The sequence below is a fragment of the Gouania willdenowi genome, chromosome 8, assembly GCF_900634775.1.
Source record: "Gouania willdenowi chromosome 8, fGouWil2.1, whole genome shotgun sequence".
Classification (NCBI taxonomy): Eukaryota; Metazoa; Chordata; class Actinopteri; order Blenniiformes; family Gobiesocidae; genus Gouania; species Gouania willdenowi.
The window spans coordinates 21416335-21429605 of NC_041051.1; the positions used below are offsets into that span (position 1 = coordinate 21416335).

At 35.8% G+C, this 13271-nt stretch overlaps 2 protein-coding genes across 4 annotated transcripts in view; both read left to right on the plus strand.

Annotated features, from left to right (window-relative positions):
- stat3 (signal transducer and activator of transcription 3 (acute-phase response factor)) overlaps positions 1–13271 on the plus strand; it is a 38940-nt gene that overhangs the window by 20017 nt on the left and 5652 nt on the right. The window contains exon 25 of the mRNA XM_028455507.1: positions 11909–11917. The gene's annotated coding sequence lies outside the window, so the exon portion shown is untranslated. The remainder of the gene's footprint in view (positions 1–11908; positions 11918–13271) is intronic.
- stat5a (signal transducer and activator of transcription 5a) overlaps positions 6535–13271 on the plus strand; it is a 74918-nt gene continuing 68181 nt past the window's right edge. For 2 of the 3 annotated variants that reach the window (XR_003674646.1, XM_028455504.1), the window contains exon 1: positions 6535–6647. The gene's annotated coding sequence lies outside the window, so the exon portion shown is untranslated. Of the gene's footprint in view, positions 6648–8205; positions 8231–13271 lie in introns of those variants that run through there. The other variant, XM_028455505.1, reaches the window with a different exon arrangement.

Genomic DNA, 13271 nt, shown 5'->3' on the forward strand with positions numbered 1-13271 from the left:
GAAACAATGAACAATGAAATAATGAAATGACATTATTTTACATAACATTATTGTTTTATAACAATAACTATTGAGGAGTGTGATTAGTGTGTGTGTGTGTGGTGGGTGGGGACAAATTATAATATTAACAGCTAATTTTGACTGAGTTTAATTTCCAGTCTTTTGACAAAAATGTAACCTAGTTTTCATCCGAATTTAGTCATCAGGGCTATTTTAGTTAAAGTCTAGTTTTAGTCTACTAAATTACGTTAAAATTTCAGTCGACTTAATCTGTTACAGATGTAGTCGACTAAAATATACAACATAAGATACATGTATTTTTTATTTTTATTTCATTAAAAGCTTTAATTATCACTTATTAAATTGATATGGGATGGTATTAAAGCTGATATCTGGAGTTTCTTGCTGTTGTGACGCGCGGCCTTGTTTCTGTGCACTGTTTCGCATTCACTTTGATTGACAGTCTCAAAAACAGGAAGTTGAAGCCTATTGGCATTTGTATAGGAGTCTATAGGACGAAAGAGGGACTTATATACATTAATGTGTATGACCACCGGCGGCAGACCATAGTAAAAGACTAGTTAGGAGTTCTCCGAAACTCTGGATATGATCTTTCAGGCTTGTCCCGCCTTCCACATGACAAGAGTAGTTTTGATTGGATATTACAAAAAATAAACTTATTTATGATTGGATTTCATCCCATATGAATAATATACTTTAGCTTTTATTTAATCAATGACAGTAGCAATGTATTATGATATAGTTTTTGTTTACGTGTATATTTTTAAGTAAATCATAGTCCAGTTATTGTTACTTAAAATGATGAAAACTATGATCATTTTGTCTTCTTTTTGAACTCATCTGACCAAGACTGGCAGTCTTAAATGAAACCTCAACTTAACATAGTGTTAAAAAAGAAGATCAAATTAATCTAATAGTAATAGCAAAGTATAGCTTAACAAATGTTAGAGTGAGAGACAGGGGAGGGCGGTTTAGGGAGAGACTCTGGTGTAGGTAAGTAGTCACAGCTGTGATGAGATGGTTTATTACCCTTCCGCCCTTTTATTCCAGCAAGCAGTTGGAACTATCCTATCATATCATAAATAATAAAGTAAAAATGATATAAATATATATTACATTTAGGGGAGATTTTAATTTATGGGTCATGTTTTATCTGCTACATTTGGAGCATCCGAATCCAAAAAAAAAAAAGGATTTTAAGAGATGATGAAAGACAGAAACCATATTTTAAAAAGATTGAACTTCTATTTCTGTTTCTGTGGATATTCTCCGCAGCTGATGAAGTAACAAAAAGGAGGAAGCTAAAGTCCCGGTTGTCAAAGATGATTGCATATTTATGAATGTACAGTCGATCGGAAGTCCAGGTCATCAGAGGTAAACCTAATTCAGAAGTTGAAACAGGAACCACAAACTTTCCTGCTGCGATGTATAAAAGCAGGAATGGGAAGAGGTTGTGACAGGAAATGTGCAAACGCAGATAAAGGAAACAGGTCATAAATCGTCCCAAACACATTTATAAAACGGGCAATAAAGTGAAGGGAGTGAAATGATAGGCAGGAAACAACCGTTTAATCCGGAAAGTCCCACCTCTGCTGATGTGGGTGTGATTAACGCTGAAAAGTACGAGTAGTATTTGTGATGAAATGAATCCTTTGGGGTGATTTTATAAATAACTATTGTGAAACATTTTATGAAATCCTCTGTGAACCTTTTCAAAAGGAGAACCAACAAATGGCGCATGGGAATAATATGCCTTTTTTATCCAGAGTTTGATTGTACAGTATATTGTGTCCCATACAGATACACACACACATTCATGGATAGTTTAATCCTTTACAATTGTGATAAAATCCTTGAAATAAGAGAGCGTATGAAGATTCAGATTATTAGTAAGAAAGAGTGATTGAAAAAATCATTAAATAAATAGATAAATGACCTTACAAATATAGGTGGGAAATGTATCATAAGACAAGATATTGCGATATTAAAAACGTCACAAGATGTATCGTCGAGGGTTGGGTGGTATCGTGTAGCGGTATCCAACCATTACACACCAGATTGTTATGGTTGTTTTTTTTTTTTATCTTCATGTATTCCCTATTTTATTGTTTTATGATTATTTTTCAAATCAAAATACATTTAATTAATTCACATTTTATTTGAATTGATTGATTATTCAATACACAAAAAATAGTACAGAAAATCTCTTTTTTTTTTAACACATTAAATAATAATACAGCAGTTTATATCTAGGTGAATTCCCTATATCAAGTATCATCAAGTTGTGTTTCTTTGAAATAGAAAATGAACACAGACTGGTGTGATGAGGTGGGGGTGTATGAGGGGGGTGGAGTCAAGAAAGGTTGCTATTGCTGCCAGCAGCTGCTGACTCAGCTGTCTGAGGAAGCAACTGTCACCCTCTGGTCCTCTCTGGCAGCCAATCAGCATGAAGAACCAATGAGCCTATGTGTGTGTGTTGCATGTGTGTGCGTGTGCGCTCATAAGAATATGATGTCACTGTGGTCTGTAGCAGGAGAAAGGTTTCAAAAAGCTGCTACTTTTGTTAAGAAAAGCAGAAAAACAACACATTTCGTGGAAAAGTAAAGAACAATTAAGATTAAACCATTCATTTGAGAAATCACTTAACAGTCGTCTTCAGTGTATGAAGGTAGATGTTCCTTTACTTTCTTTTTACCAACTATTTTCCTTAGGTTTTTGACTCTTTCTTGATATCTAGCTCAGATGTCCTCATCTGTTTTCATGTCTCCTTAGATAGTGCAGGAATCAGAGAATTAGGCACACCTGCGTGGAGACGGGACAGATTCCTTCTCTTGCACTCACACAAACATACTGAAAAGACTGAGGGGTCCCTTACACAATAAAAGGATTAGAACAAAACACAGACATAGGGGGAAAAAAAAGACCAAGAATAATAACAAAGTAAATTGGACGTTAAACACAGGACGTGATGTTAAAGAGTCCTTTGTGCCAAAAGATGGTAGTCACATGAGAGTGGTGTGGGGGCTGTGTCTCAGATATGGGAAGGATGTACATTTTGGACGCATCATCAGTAGTCTTCCTTTGAATCAGTGGGTGTTTCGGCCTTTTACACACTAAACACCCTCATCAAAGGTGGCCAGCTACAGGGTAATCAAGCCTGAGCTTGCGTCCCATTACTGTTTTCCATTCTCTATCATCTTTGACTGGTTGCTTTGTCAAAAGTACTGGTCAATGCGATTCCCCTGCCTCTGCTCTATCAACCCGCCCTTTTCTTTGTGGAATCTCAGCCTCTTAAAGCTGATATCCAGAGTTTCTGAGAAATCTGTTTATGTATTATTCTATTGAAATGCAAAAAAAAAAATGCCTAACTAGTCTTGTACTATGGTCTACTGCCGGTGGTCATTCATATACATTAATGTATATAAGTCCCTCCTTCCTCCTATAGACCCTTATACAAATAGAAATGATCGCCGAGTGCGCCGAGCCAATAGGCTTCGACTTCCTGTTTTTGAGACTGTCAATCAAAGTGAAGGCGGAACTGTGCACGGAAACAAGGCCACGCGTCACAACAGCAAACAGGTAAATAGGATTTTGGCTCTTACCTGACCTGATCTGCGTGTGCAGAAAAATAGAGGCGTGGCTTCTGGTAGATTGGGAGAGGTAGGGGGAGGAAGTGGAGCTGTTGAGGGCGGGACATCGAGACGTTTCTCAGAAACTCCCGATATCAGCTTTAAGTGACGTTATTTTTCTCAGCCACAGGTGCACACCTGTCCCGGGCCATTCTCAATCATGAGAAACCTGGATGTTTCATTAGAGCAGGCCACGGTACGATGCAAGGCAGAGGCCGTCCTCTTCCCTGAGTCAAGCCTAAAGCTGACCGCATACCTGATCTCATACCAAAATGAGAATCGGAGACAAAAGCAAATGACCGCAACCAAGACTTGAACCTGCAGCTTTCAAAACGCAAGACTGAAAATAAAGTTAAAGCGCGAACAGGCAGATGAACATAAACAAACACAAGGCCTCAATCATGACACCTCAGAAGGCTGCAGGTTCAAACATCTGATGGGATGATGGCCAAGGTTGTAGGTTCTTCCTAAATCAGAGTGGGTCCGACCCACAGTTGAAAACACATAGCCTGTGTTATAATGGCAGTGATCTAAATGTATGTGTATACTTTGTACATTATATATGATTGAACATTCTATGTTCTACAGGAGTTCCAGTGGAGGCTGTTGTCCGCTGTGTTTGTTGCTGTGCTTCTATAGCCGTGTTTAGAGCTGCCTGCGCCCGAGGCTTGCATTGTCCTTTAATTCGTTTTGGCATGATTATCAATGCTCTGTATCCCCTCATGGCCCAATGTGCCTGTCTCACAGACAACACACCAATGTCATGAAATGTAAACAGCCATTGTCCATTTATTTACATACTCCCCTCTTTTTTTTTTTTTTTTTCCCCGAAATAGCACTTGGCTATTGATAATACGGAAACGTATGAATAGACTGCAGCGCCCCTCATTGGCCAGTTTGGGTGATGCACCACGTGACTTCAAGTTCCGTCAGTTTTATTTTAACTCATATTTATTTTTAGCTACCCCGCTAACCCTTTTATTTTAGCCTTAACGCTAACCCAGGAAATACCCTAAAATTAAAAAAAATTTTGTATATGTATTTTTAAAGGTGGAATTTGCCTTGTTAAAATATGTTCAAATGAAAAAATATATATGACAAAAGCGGGATTCGAACCCACGGCAGCAGAAGGCAGAATTCCGTATCATTAGACACTTGGTTTAAGAAATACCATCTTCAATTGGGACAAATTATTAATCAACCAGCAGAAATAAGATTGTATGTTTGAACATAAAATCTCTTACAAATGTGGAAGATTTGGTCATCATACCACTAGATGTCACTGTTTCACACAATGCAGGGTAGTTTGTTGCACGGTAATAGTTTAAATTTAAAGTGGACAGCTTTGACTAACTTATCATTTTCATTATATTTTACACACAACACGTCCATGTTTTAATGGATTTTTGCACATGGATGATATTTGTTCCAGGCAGACTTCAAAAGTGGGGTGTGCATGGTGGCGTTTTGGCAAGTAGGTCCTGGGTTCAAGCCCTGTGTACACTTTAAAAAAAAAAAAAAAGACTGTTTGCCTGTGATGGACTGGCACCTTGTCCAGGGTGTACCCCTAACACCCAATAAGAGCTGGGGATAGGCACCAGCAGACCCTGAAAAAAGGAGCAAGCGGTTCAGAAAATGGATGGATCATGGCTGGACTTCAAAAGTGGTATAAGAAACAGAATAAATGTGGGCAAATGGTTGTAGCTATTTGACTTCTTTGATATCTATGAAGTAATTAAGCAAGATTTATTAATATATATATATATATATTTTTAAAATCAAGAACCTAGTCTTATCTAAGGTTCCAGAATAACTTTTTTCATGGAGCTCAAAGCAGTCATTATTTCAACTGAAAAATGTTGATTTAAAAAAGCAAAATGAAGAATTTTGTGCTTTTTGAAGCATATTGTGAACATTTTTGTTTGAGTTTTCTAATAAATACTATGATATAACCATGTTTGTAACTATTGGTATAGCAAAATGTGAAATGTCCTAAAATCAAAATGTATCTTCTACATATAGCTTGGTTAGTGCCTTTGCTTAATGTTCTTATTGAATATATAAATATGTATATATATATATAAAAACTCCTCAGGGGGTCTCTTTTTTCCTCCAAGCTTGGGTCCTCTATATATATATATAATAAAAAATGTATATATATTATTTAAAGAAAATGTAATGCAATGCATCTCATTAACATGCCAAATTTGTTGCAATTAAATTAGCAATTTATTTACTTATTCTTATGCTCTAGTGTTTTCCCACCAATCTAAAGAGTCTTCCAAAGATAAAATAAATACCTTCATCTTTAGGACAATTTTTTGACAGATGCTACAATGTTCAATAACCGACAGAGAAAAAGTATTTTCCAACTTGGAATTACAATGATAAAAATGAGCTCAAGTAAACCTATATATACATATACAGTATATATATATATATATGTGTGTGATTACTTAATTATTAAGCAAATAGCTAATTATGGTGTCCTATGGTCAGAATTGTGATGAATCTGCCTCTAGAGCATAGGTAGGTAGGAAGGCAAACAGACAAACCAAACATACATAAAATAATCCTGTTTCAAAAAATTACAAGAAAATGTTAATTGTTAGTAATAACTGTTAGTTTGTGATGAATTTGTAAAAAAAAAAAAAAAGAACAAGGAATATTTCCAGATTGTTTTTTTAAATTAATACTATACTATACTATACTATACTATACTATACTATACTATACTATACTATACTATACTATACTATACTATACTGTCTGTTTTCAATGTTGAAGTGACACTTGTTTACTGTTGTTGTTGTTGTGGTAAACATAGTTTTATTTTACTAAATGTGGACACTGACGGAGCGGCGGAAGTGGGCGGAGCTTAGCAGGCTGGGGGGCGGGGCGGTGGTGAACTGAGGCGAACTGTTGGTGTGACTGACGGACAGATTCCTGTCGTAGTCCTTCATGAACGCGGTCTGTAGCTCCAGCAGATCCTCAGAGGTGAGTGAGTGTCACACCTTCCTGTTTACCGGCTGCTCGTGCTCGCCCCGGTACCGCTTCTTCTTCTTCTTCTTCTCCTCCTCGTGGGTTGAACATAGCGCTGACAGCCGCTCAGTAAACAAGCGGCTCGGTTAGTGCGTGTGCTCAGCTGTTTGTGTGTCAGGAGATAGTGTGTGTGTGTGTGTGTGTGTGTGTAGCAGCTTCTGTGCTACTTTTCTCACCGTTCTTCCGCTGGTCTGTGGCTTGTTGAACTTAGCGGAATCAACAGGCATCTCTGTGCGCGTGTCAGCGCTGGCTGTCACTTTCCTCGCGCTGCTCCGTTTTACGTCACGGTTTAAACGCGATCAAGCCCGTCTTTTTTTTTTTTTTAACAAGTTCCAGCCACACACAGTCTGACCCCCTGTGTGGCGTCAGGGCTGTGCCCGGGGTCAGACAGACAGACAGACAGACAGACAGCAACGCGCACGGGTAGTTTTTACTGCCTGTAACGGGCTGTAAAGTCTTCACCAAGCTGTGATGATGATGATGATGATGATGGGCATCCCTCACATTCTGCTTTGTAGCTACACTTATAGTTCTCCATCATTCTTTGTGGAGACAATACAATGCACTTCAGGATAAAGACCGCAAATGATCATTTTTGATGTATTTATGTATTTATTTCATAGGATGGGAAGGTTAACAATACAGACGCATTGTAAATGTGACACTGACAGCAGTTTAAAATAGTGACCATGGGTAGTTTAATTGGCTTCTCTTCAGCAGGATGTACAGTATAGACAGATGATAATTGTATTAACAAGCAATTCAATTTTACAGTATAATTTAGGGCTGGGCGATATGCAGAGGTGGTAAAAGTACTAGTCTTCAGTACTCAAGTCAAAGTATAGATACTTGAATACAAAAATGACTCCAGTAAAAGTAAATGTACTCAAGTTGCTCCCCTACTCGGGCTGGGCAAAAAAAATCGATTCAATCGATTAATCAAATTTGTAGATTAAAGCGATTTTTATTTTGCAAATTTGAGTTTTAAAAAAAAAAAAAATATATATATATATATATATATATATATATATATTTATTTATTTTTTTATTTTTTGTTTATTTATTTTTTTAATAAAAAAAAATAGAAAATAAAAATTCCCACCACAGTTTTTTCGGACTTTTTCGCCCCCTCTTTGTTTACATGTGTTTACCCTTTGAGTAGGCTATATGTGTGCCACAGGCATGTTTCATGTTTTATTCGCACTATGCTGAAGAGTTTATAATTTTTTTTAATTGTAATGATATGTTATAAAATATGTAGTTATCTGATTTCTTAATCAGAAAATTTAAACTCCTGTGAAGTTACACTTGCACTTTTACTTAAACCTGGTTTAAAGCTTGAAATAGTTGAATGACAGAGCCTCGTTTACTTTTTATTTAGGGATTGTTCTATGCATTTTAACTCGAGGACAATCACAGCAATAAAGTTGCACTTTTGACAATATACATAACTGATGTTTGCAGTCATTTTCAAAAAAAAAAAAATCTGAGATTTTTTTTTTTTTTTTTAGGCAAAATTGCCCAGCCGTATCCCTTACGTGAGTAAAAGTAAAAAAGTAGATGCTACTAAGTGTACTTCAGTCAAGTCAAACAAATGTCCCTTCAATAATAAGACACAAGTTGAAAACCAGAAAATTCCATATCTTAATATTTTTTTAAGAACTTGTAGAATACTGGTACATAGAAATACATTTAATCTGTTATCTTTGAACACCTGGAGATTTTTTTTTTTTTTTAATAAATAATACATAAAATGTGTCAAGTAAGAAAAAAAAAAAAAAATGCAAATGTTGAATTTTTAAATAATGACCCTGCAGGTCCCTTAGGTCCCTATAAAACTAAGGGACCTGCCAAACAGAAAAAAAGCTCAAACTAGTCTAGAATCCTGTTCTCCAGGTTTGTGGAATGGAGACGTGGTCTTTTTGCTCTGAAAATGAGTCCCAGCTTCACAGTTGTTGGTTTTTGTCTTTGAAGGTCTTAAAAGTAACAAGCTCTTTTTTTAAAAAAATGTAAGGAGTAGAAGAAAAAAAATGACTTCAATACTTTGTTACTTGTCACCTCTGGCAATATGGGCCAAAACATACATTATATATATATATTTTCAAAATAGTGATATATGATATTAATCTTGATATTTTTAACTCATTAAAATCTTACAAAAAAGACAATTCTGTGTTAAATTTGCTGATGCAAAATGCCACACAAGCACATTTATTAGCTAACAGCTGCACAATATGTGCCACTTTAGATTTTTTCTCCTCTAAGGGACAGCACGTGTGAGTGAGTTCTGTAGTGTGGCTTGTTTAGGGGAAGGTCTGGGTTAGGACACGATTTTCATGCTGTTCTGACAAGTAACAAAACGAGTATTTTAAGACAAAATCAGCTATGAAAATATACAGTATATCTCGGAAATATGGTAAAATTGTAAAAAAAAAAAAAAAAAAAGGACATTGTTTGACTGTACTCTATAAATCATATTAGATACTTGTATGGTGTGATTTGTACTGTGTGATTGTATAAATAAAAACAAGTTTGACAAATCAAAATATATCACGATATAGGCCATATTGTCTTTCTCTATATCACAAAAATAGAAAACTCCATATCTATTGCCCAGCCCTAGTATATTTATTTATAATTTTTTTAAATGATGGATAGATAAGCAAGGCAAAATTGTCATCCAGCCATCAGACACTTAAACTATATAAATAAATTTAGAGTTTGTAAACATTCCCTGCTTTAAAGTTGTCATTTTGTCAACATTGTTTTGTGATTCAGTTCGTGAAGAACAGTTTTCCCCCAAATATGTTTGAAAAACATATTTTTTGTCGCTTCCATTTTTGTCTTTTTTTCTTTTTTCACATGAATAGCGGTGTGTGTGTAACCACTTTGTTGGCCCCACGCTTTTGTAAATTCCATGGCTTCTAGTTTGTTGTTCCACAGGCTTCTATTTTGAAACTGAAATGTATGTCAACTGTCAATACCTTCCTGGGTTTTTTCATCTCATCTGTATGTACTCTATGTAGTTGTGTATGTACTCTATGTATGCACTCTATGTAGTTGTGTATATACTCTATGTATGCACTATATGTAGTTATGTATGTACTCTATGTATGCACTCTATGTAGTTGTGTATGTACTCTATGTAGTTGTGTATGTACTCTATGTAGTTGTGTATGTACTCTATGTATGCACTCTATGTAGTTGTGTATGTACTTTATGTAGTTGTGTGTGTACTCTATGTATGCACTCTTTGTAGTTGTGTATGTACTCTATGTAGTTGTGTATGTACTCTATGTAGTTGTGTATGTACTCTATGTATGCACTCTATGCAGTTGTGTATGTACTCTCTGTATGTACTCTATGTACGTAGTTGTATATGCACTCTATGTAGTTGTATATGCACACTATGTAGTTGTGTATGCTATAGTTTTATTGCTCACCTATAGTAAAGTAAAAGTAGTAAATCAATAATGTGTTTTTGGACATAATGGCACACCCAGTCATTTGTAAGTACGGTGTGTCTCAGGAACAAACTGGTTTTTGGGAAACCTGGAATTTTATTGTTTTCTTGTGCCAGGTTTTGGAATGGTTGCAAAAACTTGTGAAGCAAAATTGGGTAACTTTTTTATATCACAGTGGGGGCCATTGTCTGATCCCAGGTTCCACATTGTGAGAACTCACGTCAGCGTTTAGGGGTTTCCCGATCCGATATCGATATCGGATATTAGTCCGATATTAGCCTGAAAACGAATATTGGATATCGGATTCAAATTTCCGTAGTTTCCGATTTTTTTTTTCAGTTAATTTTTTTAATTTAATTTATTCAATTGTAGAATACTGTAGATATTATGTTGAAGGTTAACATGTAAGTAACCAATTGGTTAAAAATAAATGGGTCAGTTTTTCTCATACGTGCTGTTGCTGTCTATTGATCAAGCCTTTTCTAACATTCCACACTACAAAATAAGTAATTAATATTTTTTTATTAAAGAAAAGACAGGAGCCTTGCGTAAAAAAAAAAAGATTAAGCGAAAAAATTAAATTTTTATTTTATATTTCTGAAAGACAATAAATTGAAAAAGTGTCCTATGAACAGTGACACTATTTCAGTGCAACATTTCTGTAAATAAGTGTCAACATACCAATGTAAATGAATAAGTATCTCCAATAGTGCTTTCTGTAAACAAAAATAGGGTTTTTCTTACCAGTGACACCATTATTGTGCAATATTCCAGTAAACAATATATTGGTTCCTTCAACAAACAGTGACAACATTTCAGTGAAGACCTACCTGCACATTTTAGTGAAAAAGCAGAAAAAAATTGATACTTAGAGCGAGCATATCGATAATCGATCGTGCGGAAAAAATATTGCGATACATCGCCGTATCGAGATATCGTCACACGCCGAGTATGGATGGTCCCAATGTTAATTTGCCGAATTTGTCGAAGAGCTGATGGACACAGAGAAGCTGATGGAAAGCAAATCACACAATCTCAGGCACTTGTCCTACATTTTGATCATGTTGTAATAAGTTTTTTGTTTTGTGCCAGTTGGCCTCGAATAACTGTGGTTGCTTGTTGTGACCTGAGGGGAATGTCTATAAACCTGCCTTTAGTATAATTTATTCTTTGAAGTTTTATTCCTTCTCCGCTTACATCTTTTCTGTTAAATCGCAAACTACGACTGTTAAAGATGTGTTGCTAACAATAGCTTAAAGTGGTGACGAGGTCTTACATTTTTTTTGAAAAGTTTTTTTTAAAAAGTATTGAAATTAACCTCAGGATTCCTGCATATACCCTGTAATAGCACTGTTAGTTTGTGGTGAATTGTTTAAAAAAAACAAAAAAAAAACACAAAAAGGATCTAGGAACATTTCCTAATTATTTTTAAATTAATTGTTCAGTCTTTCCGAGTACCCCCTGCCATGTGCTCCTGTACCCCTAGGGCAGGGGTCTGCAACCTTTACTCTTAAAGGAACCATTTTGTCACACCTTGTTACCCTGCTGTACTGACAGCATGTTTTACAGATACAAAATAAAACTTAAAACTTACATTTATAATATAGTTGTCATATTTTTTAACATAAAACATCATTGTGTAATAATAATACAACATTAAAGTGCAGGTGGTCTTGAAAAAGTTGTAGTCAAGGCTAGTATCATCAGAAGTTAGTGTAATTTGGTATATTGTTCTTATTTTTGGTGTTTTTCTTTCACTTTGTGTGTTTTTTGTCTCATTTTGTGTATTTTTGTTGTTTGTATGTTTTTGGTATCGTTTTAGTACATTTTTTGATTATTTTGTGTGTTTTTGTTGTCACTGTGTGGTTCTGATGTTTTTTTGTATGTATTTTGTTGTCTCTGTGTTATTGATATCATTTAATATATTTTAGTCTCATTTTGTGTGTTTTTTGGTGTCATTTGCAATGTTTTTCTCACTTTGTGAGTTTTTGTGGTCGTTTTTGTAAATTTTTTGTCATGTATTGTTCTGTCACTTTTGTGTATTTATGTTGTTGTTTGTGTGTTCCTGGTATCATGTAGTATATTTTACTCAAATTTCCTGGTGGTTTTTGTCATTGTTTTGAGTGTTTTGGTGTCATTTATTATATTTATTCCCTCATTTTGTGTGTTTTTGGTGTCGATTATACCAAGGGCCACATGTGGCCTACGGGCTGCAGGTTTCCCATGTCTGTTGTAAAGTCAGATTGCAATGAATTGCTGTATATCTCACAAAATAAACTGGGTATATTGGGTTGTTATTTGGATAAGCAAACTTCCAATGATTAGTTTGTTTGCAAAGATTAATATCAGTAATGCAACTTTTAATTGGATGGTGACAAATTGGATTTTAAATACAAATGTCCTAATTTGCAAAACGAATTGACTTGCTAACAATTTGTGAGGTTATTATGTTTGAACCTGCAGAAAACAATAGAACAATAATAGAGTACTAAAGAACTTTGTCCAGTTGGCATGTGTCGTGTTTACCAGCTCTGTCCCTTTTTTGCTGTGTGCACAGAAATAGAGCGTTATCCTGGGTTTTTTTTTTTTATCAGAATGAGTGTAACCCAGGTTGCATTGGGGTCACGGCGGGTCAGGCCAGCTGGAATTGGCTGGCACACTGCGTTCCACTGCGACCCAGAGGCAGGAGGCGTGGCATCAGTCAAACAAGTGAACCAAATGTTTTCTCGTTGAAGCCAACTGTGCCATGTGCTCATGCCATTAGCCGCTTACCGACCGACAGTTCTTGGCGCTTTGAGTGTAGGGTAGTCATCAGCCTGCGGCCAAAATGTGTCTGAGTCCCTGAGTTACTGTTTATATGTAAACCATGATGTAAGAAAGTAATCTAATGCTTAAATAAGCTTCAGCTCTTCTTACTGTTTACAATATATAATAAACAAGTAAATGAATGAATGGCTGAATGAAATACTGCGGGCTCTGTGGTCGGCTATGAGCACATTGGAGGATGGAGGCTGACTGCTTTTGTTGTTATGGTCTTTGACTTTTATGTAGTCCTGTTTCAGCTTCTTTAACTTTCTCCCGCACTTGTTTTGCTGTGTGGCGCAAATCCCTAGAG